This window comes from Hemitrygon akajei, chromosome 21 (genome assembly GCF_048418815.1).
Source record: "Hemitrygon akajei chromosome 21, sHemAka1.3, whole genome shotgun sequence".
Classification (NCBI taxonomy): domain Eukaryota; kingdom Metazoa; phylum Chordata; class Chondrichthyes; order Myliobatiformes; family Dasyatidae; genus Hemitrygon; species Hemitrygon akajei.
The window spans coordinates 38,205,055-38,221,643 of NC_133144.1; the positions used below are offsets into that span (position 1 = coordinate 38,205,055).

At 42.5% G+C, this 16,589-nt stretch overlaps 1 protein-coding gene across 2 annotated transcripts in view; it reads left to right on the forward strand.

Annotated features, from left to right (window-relative positions):
• Positions 1–4,170: 4,170 nt before the first annotated feature.
• The window catches only part of LOC140714236 (paladin-like), a 271,350-nt gene continuing 258,931 nt past the window's right edge, over positions 4,171–16,589 (forward strand). Inside the window, exon 1 of one of the 2 annotated variants that reach the window (XM_073025263.1) lies at positions 4,171–4,278. The gene's annotated coding sequence lies outside the window, so the exon portion shown is untranslated. Of the gene's footprint in view, positions 4,279–4,454; positions 4,705–16,589 lie in introns of those variants that run through there. The other variant, XM_073025262.1, reaches the window with a different exon arrangement.

Here is a 16,589-nt window from a genome sequence, read left to right on the forward strand (position 1 = left end):
CACAGGATCATCAGGGCCTGTGGGAGTTTGTGATGGTTCCTCCATGTTTTGACAGTCAAAACGAGCAAGGAAGGCATTGAGCTCATCTGGAAGCGAAGCCCTATTGATTTTACTTTATAAGAGGTGAAATAGCAACCTGATTTCTGAGTTAGACAGCTGTGGATTTAATTTCCAATCCAAATCACATCATTGAAATGGCACTCCAGTTCAATACTCATGCAGTGATGTATTAGCAGAGGTACTAGCCTTCATCTGACTCTTTAAACTAATCTACACAGATGTCTAATTTTCTTTTCAGGAGAGTAGGAGACTTTTGCCTGGTGTCCAGGCCTATACTTATTGCTTTACCAAATAACAAAAAAAAACGGCGAAACAAAAGCTGAAAGTTTGAATTAAAAACCAAAAGTTGCTGGAAATACTCAGCACTTACAGAGAGAAAAAGAAACAGGTAGTGATTTAGGTCATTGTCCTATCATAACTAAAGCAGATTATCTGATTTCTATCAGGCTGCTCTGCCACCTTCCTGAGTGCTTTTTGATTGTTGTGTTTCCTATTTTACAGCAATGGCCCTTCCAAAATGTTGGTCATGGAGCATTTCAAGATGTTTGCAGTGGTGAAAATTGCTGGATAAATGAGTCATTACTTTTATTCTGCTCTTTCACTCACATGGCATTAATTTGCCAAAATAGTATCAGGGTTATGAATCTTTAGCTAGGGAAGCTGGGATATTTCTCCTCAGAGCAGAGGTACCTAAGAGAGGAATAAGGTTGTATTGTATTGTTCATGGGGTCATTTTACAGAAATAATTTATGTTGTACAAATTATTTTTAAAATGACAAAGAATAGATGAAAATGGTAATACTGGACATGCCTAGCATGTCAGTCAATATGTGTAACAAAAAATAACCAATTAACACATTGGTGTTTATTGATCCTTTAAGACATTGCTAAAGGAACAAAGGCCCAGGGCTAACAGGTTCATGATAGTTCATCCCACCCCCTCCAGTCTTCTCCTATCATTTCGCATTTCCCCTTCCCCCTCCTACTTTCAAATCTCTTAGTATCTTTCCTTCCAGTTAGTCCTGACGAAGGGTCTCGACCTGAAACGTTGACAGTGCTTCTCCCTATAGATGCTGCCTGGCCTGCTGTGTTCCACCAGCATTTTGTGTGTGAGGTTCATGATAGTGATGTGATAAAAATCTAGTGAACTTGTTATCTTGGCGGAATGACTCACAGATGGATGTTTGTTGGACCTGGTCCAGTCAGGAGGATTGAGGGGAAATTGGTGGTTAAAAGGGAGGTTATTACCCTGTCACGATAAAGGAAAATATTTGATTTTAATGAGGCCCCAGTGCAGGACTACACAAGAAAGCCTAGTTTGTCACTCTTGGAATAACTTTGTCTAATTTTCCCCAGGCTCTGATGCTCATCTGATGCAGAACCTTGCAGACATACAAGCAAGACAAATGTCTGGAAATGCCTGGTCAAATTTCTGGAATTATATAAAGCTACCTAGAAATGGTTTTTGCTGCATTCAGTCCATGGTAATAAATACTTGGTCTATTTGATTTTAACTGAAGATATACAGTACTGTGCAAAAGCCTTAGGCACATATAGCTAGGGTGCCTAAGACTCTTGCAAAATACTGCTGTAATTTTATGTAATGCACTGTAATGCTGTCACAAAAAAAAATTACGTGTGTGAGTGAAGATAAACCTGATTCTGATACGGGTCTCTATTGTGGGCTGAGAGTGGGAGCATCAGTGACATGCTGTTATGATCCATAAACCAATTGTTTGGAATCGAATGACCTTGCCTGGTGTCAGCACCCTCTGCCCCTGGCATTCCTGCTCTGCCACCTGTTCCACCCTCACCACTCCCAACATCCTGTGTTCACACCAGATTTACAAACTTGCTCTCCACTCCACATTGGCAACTACAGTACTGTGCAAAAGTCTTAGGCATCCTAGTTTTATATATATATATATATATATATATATATATATATATATATGTGTGTGTGTGTGTGTGTGTGTGTGTGTGTGTGTGTGTGTGTGTGTGTGTGTGTGTGTGTGTGTGTATATATATATGTGCCCAAGACTTTTGCACAGTACTCTATGAGCTTACAACTTGTCAAAGTAATGTACATATCTAAATCTGCATAATGATGGATGGGATTATGGACAAAATTGTACTTGGACTTTTTTTCTTTCTCTTATAGCAGCGGTGTCAAACTCATTTTAGGTCACGGGCCGGATTGAGCAAAATGCAGCTTCATGCGGGCCGGATCAGTCGGACGCGTGCGAACGCAGCTTTCGTTGCCTCCGTTTTTTCAGCCTGCTCTCATTTCTCTCAGTCTCTGCTATAACTACAAAGTGTTTCACTTTACAAATTCCGTTTCTTATGAAGAAGACTGCCGAGCAAGACTGCCGAATAAACACTAAAAACCCTGAAAACCTGGTACCTGAATAAACTCAGCATTAGCCATATCATATGCCATAGGCGCTTCGATTACTGGGGCCAGCTTTAATAGTAATTAGATATTATCTCGCGGGCCAAAGATAATTCCACCGCGGGCCAAATCCGGCCCGCGGGCCTTGAGTTTGACATATATGTCTTAGAGAATAGCTCAAGTGAAAAATGACATTCTTCTGCCCCAGTTCTGAGGAGAGAAAATGGCAGTGTCTGAATAATTTTATCATTGGCTGCTCGTTATACACCAGCTCCCATAGGAATGGACAGAGTGAAGTCAAAGTCCAAGGTCAGGAGGTCTAGACAAATGGAGAGCAGGCTCTGTTACATTGACTTAGCATACAGAGGTTGATGGACATGCATACTGAGCACACACACACACACACAGACTCACTGCACACAGTCACAAATACACTATATTGTCAACACTCTTTCCCTGTCTCCCTCCCTTCCCCATGTAATCCTCCCCATCCTTCATTCCCAAGTTCTCTCATTCTCTACCTCTGTCCCTTTCTCTTAACTTCTGCCATCAGTCTCTCCCTCCATTTCAACCTCTTCACTTTCCCACTCGATCCCTCTTGAAGTGTCTTGGTCCGAAACATCAACTATTTATTCCTTTCCATCGCCCTGCTGAGTTCCTTCAGTATTTTGTAGCTACTCCCCTCTCCCATCAGTCATTTCCTGATTAATTTCTCTCCACCCCCCCCCCCCCCCGCTGTTGGCTGCCCATCTTCTCTGAGACAGACTGCTTACCTTTTTCAGGTCTTCTCCCCGGTTGTCAGTCACTCTTGAACTACACACCCAGCACCTTCAGTGTAAGACCTCTCAACCTCTATCACTAGTCCCATTCGTCCCTCCTCCATCTTCCAATCACCTTTTCTCACCTGCATCCACCTATCGCCTGCTCCAGGGTAGATATCGGTAATTTCCTTTCTATCTTTCAGCCCAAATGATGGATGTAGACGCGACACAGCATCTGTCAATTTCACCCACAGATACTGCGTGGACCGCGTTCCAGCATCTGTAGACTCTTGTGCCATCAGTCAACGCAGATAGACTTATTCTGTGGGAGAAGGAACAACTCATTGGGCTTTGTCATTACAGCGCGCACACTGTGGCTTTAAAATCCCATGCTGTTCCGAAACTCTCCGCGTAACTCGCATTTTGTTAATAACAGATGATCAAATCCCCCTCACCCTGATCACTTGCATATTGAGAGCCCCGTTACCATATTCGAAGAAAACGTCCTGGTCAACACGCCTCGCTCAGACACCCGCGCCAAAGGAAAACAAACGAATTTGTCATTAATTTATGGGAGTTTACTGTGCCAATAGTGGCCCCTGTGCCTTGATTACAATCTTTAGAAGGTGGTGTTCGGAGCTGTTTTCAAGAAGTGCGAGGACTTGTCATATGAATTCAAGTCCTTTCTTTCGAAATTACAATGATCATTTTCGTCCTCCCAGGTATGAGTAAATATGTAGCATTTCAGGCTGACGCTAACACGCTGTTGCATGTACAGTAGTCATTTCATCAGTAGTTAATTTGGGAAATACTGAACGACTCTCCGGCTGCTCCATTCTGTTTTTTTTAAACAACATTCAGTGAAAGTTACACAATTGCAACATCCGAGAGCCGATCTTCCTGTGCATAGAGAGCTGCTGGCAACAGACCTCGGCAGGACCTACCGTGTAGTTAAAAAAAATCAGATTAAACCGGCTTCGCGCCCAAACTTTTCAAAACAGGAAAGGGGCGAGCTAACTGATAATTTGATAGCGAAAACCTTCAAAGTTCAAGAAAACTGCAGCGGTAAGTACTACACTAACACGGAGAAGCTCTCCCTGCCTGAAGTATTGAGAACTTGATTTAACTGGGGTACTGTGGTCGGATTGGCTGTTGCTAGGAGCCAGCGTTTGATTGGCAGGGCCGTGGATGAGTTCTGCTCCGCATGGGCACGCCCTCGCATTCTCCGGTGTTGAGTTTTGCCTGATTACTTGGCGCGCGTGTTTGTGTGTGTGTGCACGGTGGGAGCGGATGACAGGGTGTACCGACTACCTGGTGTTGATGAAAGCATCTGGATTTTACCATGACCACTTCTTCACAGTCGTAGGCGTGCTGGCTGGGATTCCGCCGAGATGCTGTAAGCCTGTGCGTGCCTCTTCAGATCTGAAATCTTTTCAACGTGTCCACTTTTGTTAAAGGAATTGAATGTTTGCTGCCAAGTCAGTAGCTCAGGTAACGCATTTTCCCCCTATTTCTCCTCTAGTTGCTGATTAAGCTGGAGAAGTTGATTTGTTTAAGACTGAGTACCGCCGACTTCCATTCAGGGTTGTACGCAGAAAAAAGGGAAGTGGTTAATATATGAAACGTTTCATCTTCAAAGCAAAGGGTGTTGTTCAAGAGCTGGTATGAATACTGGTATGATTGTGTTTAGTCTCAAGTCTGCTTGAATGACCAGCTGGCCAGCTGATCATCACAACGGAGAAGGTGTCAGTTTGTTGCATCTGGTCTGAACTTGGTGGGTCTGGTACTTGAGCACACATTTGAGCGTGATATCCATATGTGGCACTGAGGGAGTGCTGCCCTGTGAGAGTTGCCAGCTCATGGTGACACTTTAAACCGAGGCATCATTTACCCTCTCGGGTGAGCTCAGCATCCGACTGGTGCCTTTCCTTCAAACAGTGTCATTAGAGTACAATTTTTCCCCCCAAAATAAAATACTGCAGGTACTGAAAATCGGAAATAAAAGTCGGTACTGTTGATACTCAGGTGTGTGTGTGTGTGTGTGTGTGTGTGTGTGTGTGTGTGTGTGTGTGTGTGTGTGTGTGTGTGTGTGTGTGTGTGTGTGTGTGTGTGTGTGTGTGTGTGTGTGAGAGAGAGAGAGAGAGCGTAACAGTTATTAAGGTTGATCTTTTTTTAATCAAATCCAAGAAAAGTTAGAAATTAAACCAGCTTTAAGTTGCAGAAATGGAGGCGAGACAGAGAGAACTGAAGGAAAAGTCTGTGTCATGACAGAGAATGGGAGTGATTACATGACACAAGTGGTGGCAGTGCTTGTTAAGGGGATAGTACAGATACATCTGGAGGAAGTGTTAATATAGCACAGGAGCAGGCTCTTCAGTCCATGGCCTGTGCCCAACACAGTGCCAAGTTCAACTAAATCCCTCCTGCCTATCTATGATCCACATCCCCCCCACCCCCATTCTGTGCATATTCGTATTTCTATCCAAACATTTCTTGAAAGCCACTATCACCTCTGCTTCCACCACCACTCCGGCAGCCTGTTACAGGAACCCTCCACTCGCCCTGCACATCTCTTTTAAATTTTATCACCTCTCACCTTAAATGCATATTCATTAGCATTTGACATTTCTACCCTAGGAGAAAGACTCTATTTACCCTTTCTATGCCTCTCATAATGTTATGCCTATCAGGTTTCCCCTGCGCCAGAGAAAACAGCCCAAGTTTGTCCACCATCCAGACCTTGCTCTCTTCTCACTGCTGCCATCAGGAAGGAGGTACAGGAGTCTCAGGACCCACACCACCAGGTTCAGGAATGGTTATTACCCCGCAACCATCAGCCTCCTGACCCAGAGGGGACAACTTCACTCATGCCAACTCTGAACTGGCCCTACAACTTATGGACTTACTTTCAAGGATTCTTCATCTCATGTTCTCCATCTCTATTGCTTATTTACAGTTTATTGTCTTTTGTACATGGGTTATTTGTCTGCCTTGTGTGTGGTTTTTCATTGTTTCCATGGACTTCCTTTGTGTGCGCTCAGAGTGCCCACAAGAAGATGAATCTCAGGGTTATCTATGGTGACATATAGGTATTTTGATAATAAATTTACTTAGAACTTTGAAATATGTCTAATTCAAGCAGGATTCTGGTAAATCTCTTTTGTACCCTTTTAAGGTAAGAGAAAACAAATTAATTCTCAGATGCCAGAAAAGGTGACATGAGAAACAATTTGTGTGGAAATGCGAGACAGGCTGATTATATGACATTGTTAGATTCAATATTATGTTTAAAAGGTTGTAATACGCCATATTGGAAAAGAGGGTGCAGCTCTGTGAGCTTGCATTGAACTTTGTCGGCATTAAGACAGAAGTTTCAACCTTATGGGGTTTTGCTGTGCAGACAGGACTGGCATCTTTACCTACACTGAAACAGTGAATGATTTATATTATTTTTTCTGTGAAATATTTTGAGCATCCTGATGTCAAGAAAGACTTTATGCAAATGTGAGATTTCATTTTTGCAAATTAGCACAGTTACAAAAAAGGTCTTACTTCTTTTTAAATTCCTGATTTCTGTCCTTGGGCTCCTGCTTGTCACCACATGTTAATAGGATTAAGATCAGGCATCACAATTGTCACTAGTGTTGAGATTTGTTCACTTGGGTGACCTTGGTCAAGTTAGGTCAGTGCCCCGAGGAAGCAAAGGAGCAGGATGTACAGGAAGAGGAGTCACAAACTAGGGAAAGTATAACTCAAAATGAACTCAAGATAACAAAAGTATGTAGGTGCTTGTCCAGGCTCCAGAAACAGGATGTGCAGATACCACTAATGTTGCATAAATGAGACACTAACTTTACAAGAGAGATAAACAGGAAGAGCTTCTCATGTAGTTTTTCATGTAGAGTGAATGCTCACGTATTTTCAGAATATAGTTTTAAAGCCTGTGCACATTTTAATGCACTTTTGCATTAAATCTTTTATTGATTTTCTTTGTTAAAAAATTCTTTGATCTTCGTGGTGAATGTATATGCAGTGCCAATAGGTAAAAAGGTTCCAGGAATTTAATCCAGCAGCAAAAAGGGACATCTTTACAAGTCATAGTGGTATGTAACATGAAGGCAAACTTGCAGCCTCTGTTATTCCCATATGCCTGTTGCCATTGTCCTTGTAGATAGCAAAGTCATAGTTTTCAGATATTGCTGTCAAAGGAGCCTTAGTGAGTTGCTGTATTGAGTCACACAAAATGCTGGAGGAACTCAGCAGGCCGGGCAGCATCTATGGAAAAAAGTAAACAGTCAATGTTTTGGGCCGAGACACTTATTCAGGACTTAAGGATTTTGAGTGTGTTGTTTTGGATCTCCAGCATGTGCAGATTTTCACATGTTTGTGGTGCTGCATTGAGTACTCACAACAGCCATGACATGCCGTGGTAGTTGGAGTGGATATTTGGTGTGGTGGTTGGATAGGCAGTCAAATGGTCTACTTTGTCTTCAGTGATGTCAAATTTATTGTTGGAGTTACACAGCTAGGGAAGTGGGGAGCTTTCTGCACATTTTGGGTCTTTTAGATGGTGGGAAAGCTTTGGCATGTCAAGAGGTGAGGTATTTCAGGTTGAAGCGGATACTCTCATAGCCACAGTTTTATGTGCCTGCGTTGATTAGGTTTCTGGACAATGTGACCAACATGGCACTGATGACTGGGACTTGGCAGTGGTATTGCTGTTTAATGCTGGCGGTAGTAGGAGCAGGTGGTTGGACTCTTGTATGGGAGATAATGTCATTAGCATGGAATGGGCCATTTACCCTGCCCTCCTCACACTAACCAATGGACTCCTGTCTATACTTATCCCATTTTGCAGCACTAGTCCTGTAGCCCTCAGTGCTAGACTAGACAGATGCTATCTTTCCATCTCTTTCCATCACTCTGTGTGGCATTCCAGATATTTGCCACTCTCTGGGAGAAAAATATCTCCATCAGATTCCTTTTAGATCTTGTACCCCTTACCCATATTCTGTGTCCTCTCATTCACCTCTGATAAGGAAAAAGGATTCTTATAGTCTCTCCTATCATAGCCCTTATAATTTTATACGCCTCTGTCATGCTCATCTTAATCTGCTCAGGGAAAACAGACTAGTCCCTCCAGTCTTTTCTCATAACTAAAATACTTCATCCCAGGCAACACCGTAGTGAATTTCTTTTGCATCCTTTCCAGTGCCATCACATCTTCCCTATAGTGTGGTGACCAGAAATGTGTGCAGTGCTCCAGCTGAGTTTGACCAAAGTCTTATCAAGTTGGAGCCTAGCTGCTCTTTCCTTGCATTTAATGCCCCAGGTAATGAAGGCCAACTTCCCTTCCTAACTACCTTATCTACCTTTGCTGGATCTTTGGCTTTGCAAACCAAGGTCCCTCTTTCCTCAATTCTCCCTTTGATTTTTCAGTATCAAAACGAGGACTAGCCTGGAGCTACAGACTCTTGTGGCCCCTGCTTGTATGGATGTCTGATCCTGAGACCCACTAACCTATGTCCTTACTGCTCCTTCTCCGCAGCACCTGCCATCTTGGCATCATGTCTGTGTCACATATCTTAACACGGAGTACAGGAGGGAGGCCTAGACTCTGGCCTGATCTGTAACTTCTCCACCATCCCTATCCTGACCTCCTAACTCCCCTCTCTGTCCCCAAAACCATCCCTATGAATTTTAAAAAAAACAACTAAATCTGAGCTGTAATCTTGACAGAGACTGCAGATCAGCACCATCTTGACTAGAAGTACTACTTTCAGCAAGTTGATGATCTTTCAACAGCAGTTGGTGCTTGCCTTACTTTGTGCCTGTAGATTTTGCAGAGGTTGCTGTTATGCATCTGAACCTTGACAAGCACCATGCAGTCCTTTTCCAAACCTTCTTGATAAACAACAATCCAACAACAGGCGGACGATCATCTCATCTGTTATGTAGCTATTTTGAAGGCAGCATGTAGTGGGAGTTGGACGACAACTGTGCAGGAAGGTTGTGGTCGATTGAGTCCCTCCCACTGCCAGTCATGAAGGTCTCGGTGCTTATTTGAGAGTTCCGGTGTTGACTTTAACAATCTCTTTCGGAAACCGATAGACTGTGTCCTTTCCCTACAGATCCTCTGGTACATTCCATACTGACCACTGCCTGGTGGGCGGTGGTTAGAGGTGATTTCTGCAGAAACTTTTCTATGAAGGACGGTTAAGCTTTGCAGTGGTGAGACTAAGTACATCCTTTGCAACACTGGGGGCAGGTGGAATCTCGATAACATTTGGTGATTGCGTACTCTGATTCCACATGCACACACGCCATTAAAAGGAGATGAAGGCTGGGCGTGTTTTCCCCTTTCTTTCTGTGGAGAAAATCTAGGGCCAAGCATCTACAATGAAGTGTCCTTGGGTCATGGTCAAACTAGATCTCACTCATTTTGCTTCTGGTTACAAGCATTTGTGTGCTGAACTTCACCTACTTTGAGAAAAGTGTCATATAGCTGAGTTTTTGCATTCTATTAAAATAGATTGGCTAACAGATTTTAACATGCACTTAACAGATAATGCTTCTTTGTACAAATGTTTGCTTGATTTTTGTATTATGCAATAGCAGTATAAAATAATTTGCAGTTGAGCTCATTTTGTGACCACAGGATCCGTATTGCTCTTCACTGCTAATAAAGTACATGAAATTTTGATTGGCAGACAGCATTGTACTGCGTGGTCCCACTAAAAGGCAAAATAATAATCCATTGTATTGGTGATGGTTGACAAATTAGTATTGTTCAGCAGACTAAGAAGGTTACCTTGTATTTCAAAATAATGCCATGCTTTAATGTTTCATCTTGAAGACTCAAGCTTGGATAGTGCCAAACTGTATTCAGTTGTCAGCTGAGATTTTCTAAAGCGTTTCCGTAGTTGGGTTTCAGTCTAGAAATGGGTCAGGCAGACCTGCAGTTTCTATGACTGAACTGAGACCAGTTAGCAGAAAATGTTAAATATAGAGACTTTTTGACACTTGTACTTGGAGTAATTATACTAGTGTAGCATTTGCATATTTTAGTATCAGAACTGCTTTGGCATTGCTATTGGATCTTGAGTCCGGGATTACATGGCCCTATTCTTCTCGTGTCCTGGCAAGATTAACTGGTCAGTTATCTTATTTCCTGTTTGTGGGATCTTACTGTGTGAAGTGAGTTTTTATTGTAAAACAGCAGAGGCCTGCACTATAAAAATAACTTACTGCTTGTTATCAATTTCATGAGTTTATGGTAAAAATGATGCTCGTGCTACCTAATTGTTAAATGTACGTGAAGTATAGCAGTTCCTCACTGCCCTCAGATCGCTGTATCTGTGCTGTGGCTTGTAGGTTGGTGTCCAGTGCCCATTACTGCAGCAATTTAGTGTTTTGGAAAGAGATGAAAATAATTACTTTCACATTGACTTGAAACACAACAACCATAATCAGCACCAGTTTACAAAGTCTAAAACTGAAATGGGTGGAGGAGATGGTTAAAGGTCACAGTTACAGATGAGTATCAATAACTTGCGTTTCAGCATCTGAACAAAACAATGATAAACACAAGAGGTTTTGCAGATGCTGGAGATCTGAAGTAACACATAAAAAGTGCTGGAGGAAATCAGTAGGTCAGGCAGCATCTATAGAAAGGAATAAAGAGTTGACATTTCTGCAGAGACCCATCATCAAGACTCAAAAAGATGAGCCCATGTAAAAAGAGTGAATGGCGAGTCAGGTGGCTGCTCTGTATTGTATTCAAAGGAACACTACTGCATGTAGGGTGAGCAACACACATAGAACGCCAGAACGCGGGAGGAACTCAACAAGTTAGGCAAAATCTAAGGAGGGGAAAAAACAGCCAACAGTTTGGACTGAGATCCTTCATCAGGACTGGAAAGGAAGTGGGCAGAAGCCAGACTAAGAAGGTTGGGAAGAGGGGAAGAAGTTGTCAGCTGAAGAGGAAGGTGGGTAGGTTGGTGGGGGGGGGGGAATGAAGTAAGAATCTGGGAGGTGATAGGTGGAAGAGGTAAAAGGCTGAAGAAGAAGGAATCTGATAGGAGAGGAGAATGGATCATGGGAAAAAAGGAAAGAGGAAGGGAACCAGAGGGAGGTGAAAGGCAGGTGAGGGGAAGAGAACGGGTAAGAGGGTAACAAGAATGAGGAATGGAAAAAAAGAGAAAAAGACGGATGGGGGAAAAATGCTTAGTCTGAAATGCCGGCTGTTTATTCCCTCTATATATGCTGCCTGACTTCCTAAGTTCTTCCAGCATTTTGTATGCTTTGTTCAAGATTTCCAGTACCTCTAGAATCTCGTAATTGTGCACGCAGGGCGAGGTTTATTTTTAATTTGATATTGTTAGCATTTAAAGTTCAAGGTAAGTTTTATTATCAAAGTACATATATGTCACCATATACAACCCTAAGATTGATTTTCTTGTGAGAATACTCAATAAGTCTATAGAATAATAACCATAATGGAATCAATGAAAGATTGCCCAGCTAGGGCATTCAATCAGAGTGCAGAAGACAACAAACTCTGCAAATACAAAAAGAAGAAATAATATTAATAAATAAACAATAAATATCAGGAACATGAGACGAAGAGTGCTTGAAAGTGAGTGCATAGGTTGTGGGAACATTATGATCCATCCTTAATTGTATGTATGTAGGCCTCCGTTAGTCTCGATAGACCATGGATTTGCACCTTGGAAAGTTTCCAGGGCGCAAGCCTGGGCAAGGTTTTTTTATATGGAAGACCGGCAGTTGCCCAAGCTGCAAGTCTCCCCTCTCCATGCCACCAATGTTGTCCAAGGGAAGGGTATTAGCATCCTTAATTACTCCTGTATTGAGAGGGTAATTAACAATTCGCCCTGTTAGTGAATCTGGAGTCACTCTAAGGCCAGACTAGATAAGGGTTTACAGATTTCCTTCCCTGAATAACATGAGTGAATCAATACTGGGTATGTAGCTTCTTGGTTAGTATTACTGGGAGAGCGGGGGGATGAGGTAAGAAGCTGGTTTTCAATTCAAATCCCAGTTTTATTTAATCACTTGAATGTAAATTCTCCTGTTGCTAAAGTGGGATTTGAGATCATGACTATAGCTCAGCATGCTGAAAAAAAAAGACTTCATAAAATGAAAATTTGGAACAAGATGCTGGAAAAAAATCAGTGGGTCAAGCAACAAATTTAAGGATAAAAGGTGCAAATTGACATTCTGAGTCAAGACTCTGAATCAGGGTTGAGAGAGAAAAGGAAAGATTGCCAGTGTATAGCAGTACAGGAATGGGGATGTGGGAATAGAGGCTGGTAGGTGGTTAGTGCAACCAGATGGGGAGTGGATGAGAATACATAATCCTATTAAAGGGATGTGGGGGTGGTGGGAGAGAGTAAACCTAGGCGAACTGAACAATCTGAAGCTGTTTCTAGTCAGTTAACCGCAGTGCCACCAAAAAATAATGCTATTCACTCTAGGTGCTGCAGCACTACTTCTGAAGGCCATATTCACTCTTCTGCTCTACAAGATCATTTGGTAATCACACAACATTGTTATGACTGGGTAACACAACTTGGGAAGATCCTATATTTGAACTCTGTGTTGAGTCACTTAATCTGTAGATGGAACTAAAGTAAGGGAAAATGTCAACTGGGTTAAGAACTCTGTCAGACCTGGTTGCTTTCTCACACCTCATAGTTAAGTACCCTACTCTTTAAATTCAAATCTATTTGGGGTCACTTTTAAGATTCAAAAGCTAATCCCAGTTTACAATAATACATTCCTTTAATCTATATTTCTCAGCCTCCCTTGTTCTCCTCATGAAAACTTGCTATTTTCTGACCTCTCCTTGAAGCTGGATCTCACTGCCAAGGTTCTGATCAGTTCTTGACTGCTGTGCGAGCACTTTAGAGTACAGAGGTCTGGAAGCGGCTGAATATCGGGTAGTGACACTGCTCTCACTATGCTCCAACCGTGAAGAATCCTGTCTTAGAGGGTTTTCCAAACATAACTTGGGGTTTCATCATTCGTGATCTACTTTTCTGCTTGTAGCTTCTACAGCTGGCAAAGCTCAGCCCTCAACTTGCTAACTGTGAAAGCCCATCGATAGCATTTGGGGAATGGAATACAATGTACCCCACAGCCAAGTTGCCATTCAAGTACGATATGTCACTAGGCAGTCAGGTGGCATCTGCACTTGGGTTCGCTTGGTCTGGCACACTGCTGGTCTTTCAGTGTTATAGAGTATGATAGAATGAAATAGAATGACACACTGAATAGAAACAGTGTCATTGCCTCATCAGGTCTGGAGCATCAAGCACCCATTTACACCAGGGGTTCTCAACCTGGGCGTTCATAGACCCCTCCATTATTGGTAGGGATCCGTGGCAGAAAAAAGGTTTGGAACCCCAATTTACACTATACAGGTGTCCCCCATTTTTCAAACGTCTACGACACCTCGCTGTTACGAAAGACCTGCATTAGTTACCTGTTTTCGCTAACAGAAGGTGTCCTCACTGTTACGAAAAAAGGCAGCGCACGTGCCAAGCAGCCAAGTTCCTCCCCCGGAACTGCATTCTAGCCGGCATTGCTTAAACACATGCCTGTGAGCATCTGTGCTTTATCTCGATTTATTTTGTTCATCTGTTAGCAAGATGAGTTCTAACTTATCGGAAAAGCCTAAAAGAGCGCGTAAGGGTGTTACACTTAGTGTAAAGCTAGACATAATTAAGCGTTTCGATCGTGGTGAACAAAGTAAGGATATACTGTAGTGAGTTTGGCTAAGGGTTTGTGGAAGTTGACGAAGATGATGTTGAAGAGGTTTTAGCATCCTATGACCAAGAACTGACAGATGAAGAGCTGATGAAGACGAAAGGATACCAATTGAAGCCAAATGCAGTAGCGAACGGCCGGAATGTGAAGTCGTCCAGGAACTGAACGTGAAGCAATTGCGTGAGATTTTCGCTGCGATTGACAACACTGCAATGATTGCAGAAAAGTATGATTTTAATTTTGAAAGGGTACATAGGTTTAAGGCAAATTTGTAGGATGGTTTGAGTGCTTACAAAGAATTCTATGATAGAAAAATGCGCGAGGCTCAGCTGTCAAGCATACTGTCGTTTTTCAAGCCTGCCACAGCAGACAACGAAACTTGACCTTCGACATCGAGGCAGGCAGACATAGAAGGTGACCTGCCTGCCCTGATGGAAACAGATGACGATGAGATGACACCCCAGTCTCCTCTACCTCCCACCACCCCAACCTCTGACGACTCAGCCTAACACATTATCAGTGTGCTTACTGTCTTCCCGATTCCGGTAAATGAAACTACACTGTACATACATTATTTCTACTTTATATAGGCTGTGTATTTTTATGTGTTACTTGGTAGCTTCATAGCTTAAAGGCTACTGGAAAGAGTGTTTCTGCCGAGAGCGCTTGCGTGAGATTTTCCCTGCGGTGGACAGTGCTGCAATAATTGCAGAAAAGTATTCCTACATTATATAGGCTGTGTATTTATCAGATCATTCCTGCTTTTACTATATGTTACTGTTATTTTAGGTTTTATGTGTTATTTGGCATGATTTGGTAGGTTATTTTTTGGGTCTGCGAACGCTCAAAAATTTTTCCCATATAAATAAATGGTAATTGCTTCTTCACTTTACAACATTCCGGCTTACGAACCATTTCATAGGACTGCTCTACCTTTGAACAGCGGGGGATACCTGTATTCACTGTACTTTCCATCAATTTCCCATGTCCCCTCCACTGCTTTCAGATTCTAGTACTAACCAGGAGAAATTTACAGTGGCCGAGTAACCTACCCAAATTGCATGCTTTAGGAATGTGGATTATGGGGAGAATGTGAATACCACACAAAAGCATTACTGGTGGTTTGAACTGAACCGGGGTCGCTGGTGTTGTGAGAGAGCAGCTCTTCTTCTTGCATCACCATAGCATCCATCTACTTACCTGTTATAAGTTCTCCAGAAGAGATTTGGTAGCAAATTAATTTGAAACAGTTAATGTGAAACACCTTAGAACATTTTGTCACATTCAGTAAATGTAAGTTGTCTTTGTTACAGTAACCAGGCTTAACAAAGAGTCCCTGTTCCGTCACCATTGACTTGAACTGGATTGTACACTTTTCACATTAGTCTGTTCTTGGATAGACTGTTTGCATTTCAGTGAGACTAGGGTAAAATGTTCTGCTTTGTTTCTTGGATATCATGTGATTACACAGAGCGATAAGTATGAATTGTCAAGCAACACATTGAGCACAGTGGGAGCATATGCAGGACTAGGGAGGAAATGAGTTACTGCAGTTGTTTACATTTAAGAGATGACTGAGATTTGCATTTATACAACGATTATATTTGCCGACGACACTACATTGATTGGCCTAATTTCAAACAATAACGAGGTGGCATACAGGGAAGGAGTCATCTCCATGACAGAGTGGTGTCAAGAAATCAACCTCTCTCTCAATGTTGCAGAAACAAAGGAGCTGGTTGTGGATTACAGGAAGAATAGTGACGGGCTAACCCCTATTGACATCAATGGATCTAGGGTTGAGAGGGTAAACAGCTTTAAGTTCCTCGGCATTCACATCAGCGAGGACCTCACGTGGTCCGCACACACCAACTGTCTGGTGAAAAAGGCACAACGGCGCCTCTTTCACCTCAGGCGGTTGAGGAAGTTTGATATGGGCCCTCAAATCCTAAGAACTTTCTACTGGGGCACAATTAAGAGCAACCTGACTGGCTGCATCACTGCCTGGTATGGGAACTGTACCTCCCTTAATTGCAGGACTCTGCAGAGAGTGGTGCAGACAGCCCAGCACATCTGTAGTTGTGAACTTCCTATGATTCAGGACATTAACAATGATAGATGTGTAAAAAGGGCCCGAAGGATCGTTGGGGACCCAAGTCACCTCAACCATAATCTATTCCAGCTGCTACCATGCGGGAAATGACACAGCAGCATAAAAACCAGGATCAACAGGCTCTGGGACAGCTTCTTCCACCAGGCCATCAGACTGATTAACTCACGTTGATTTGAGTGTATTCTATCTTATATTGACTGTTCTATTTATTATAAATTACTATGATTGCACATTGCACATTTAGATGGAGACATAATGTAAACATTTTTACTCCTCATGTATGCAAAGGATGTAAGAAATAAAGTCAATTCAATTCAATCTTTTGTAGCCAAAACACTTCACAACCTACAAATTATATTCTACAGTGGAACCAGTGTTTTAATCTCAGAAACTTGGTTGCTAATTTGTGTTTAGCAATTAGCCACAGTCAGAAATGCAACAACATTTGGCTTATTATGCAGGCCCTCCCCAG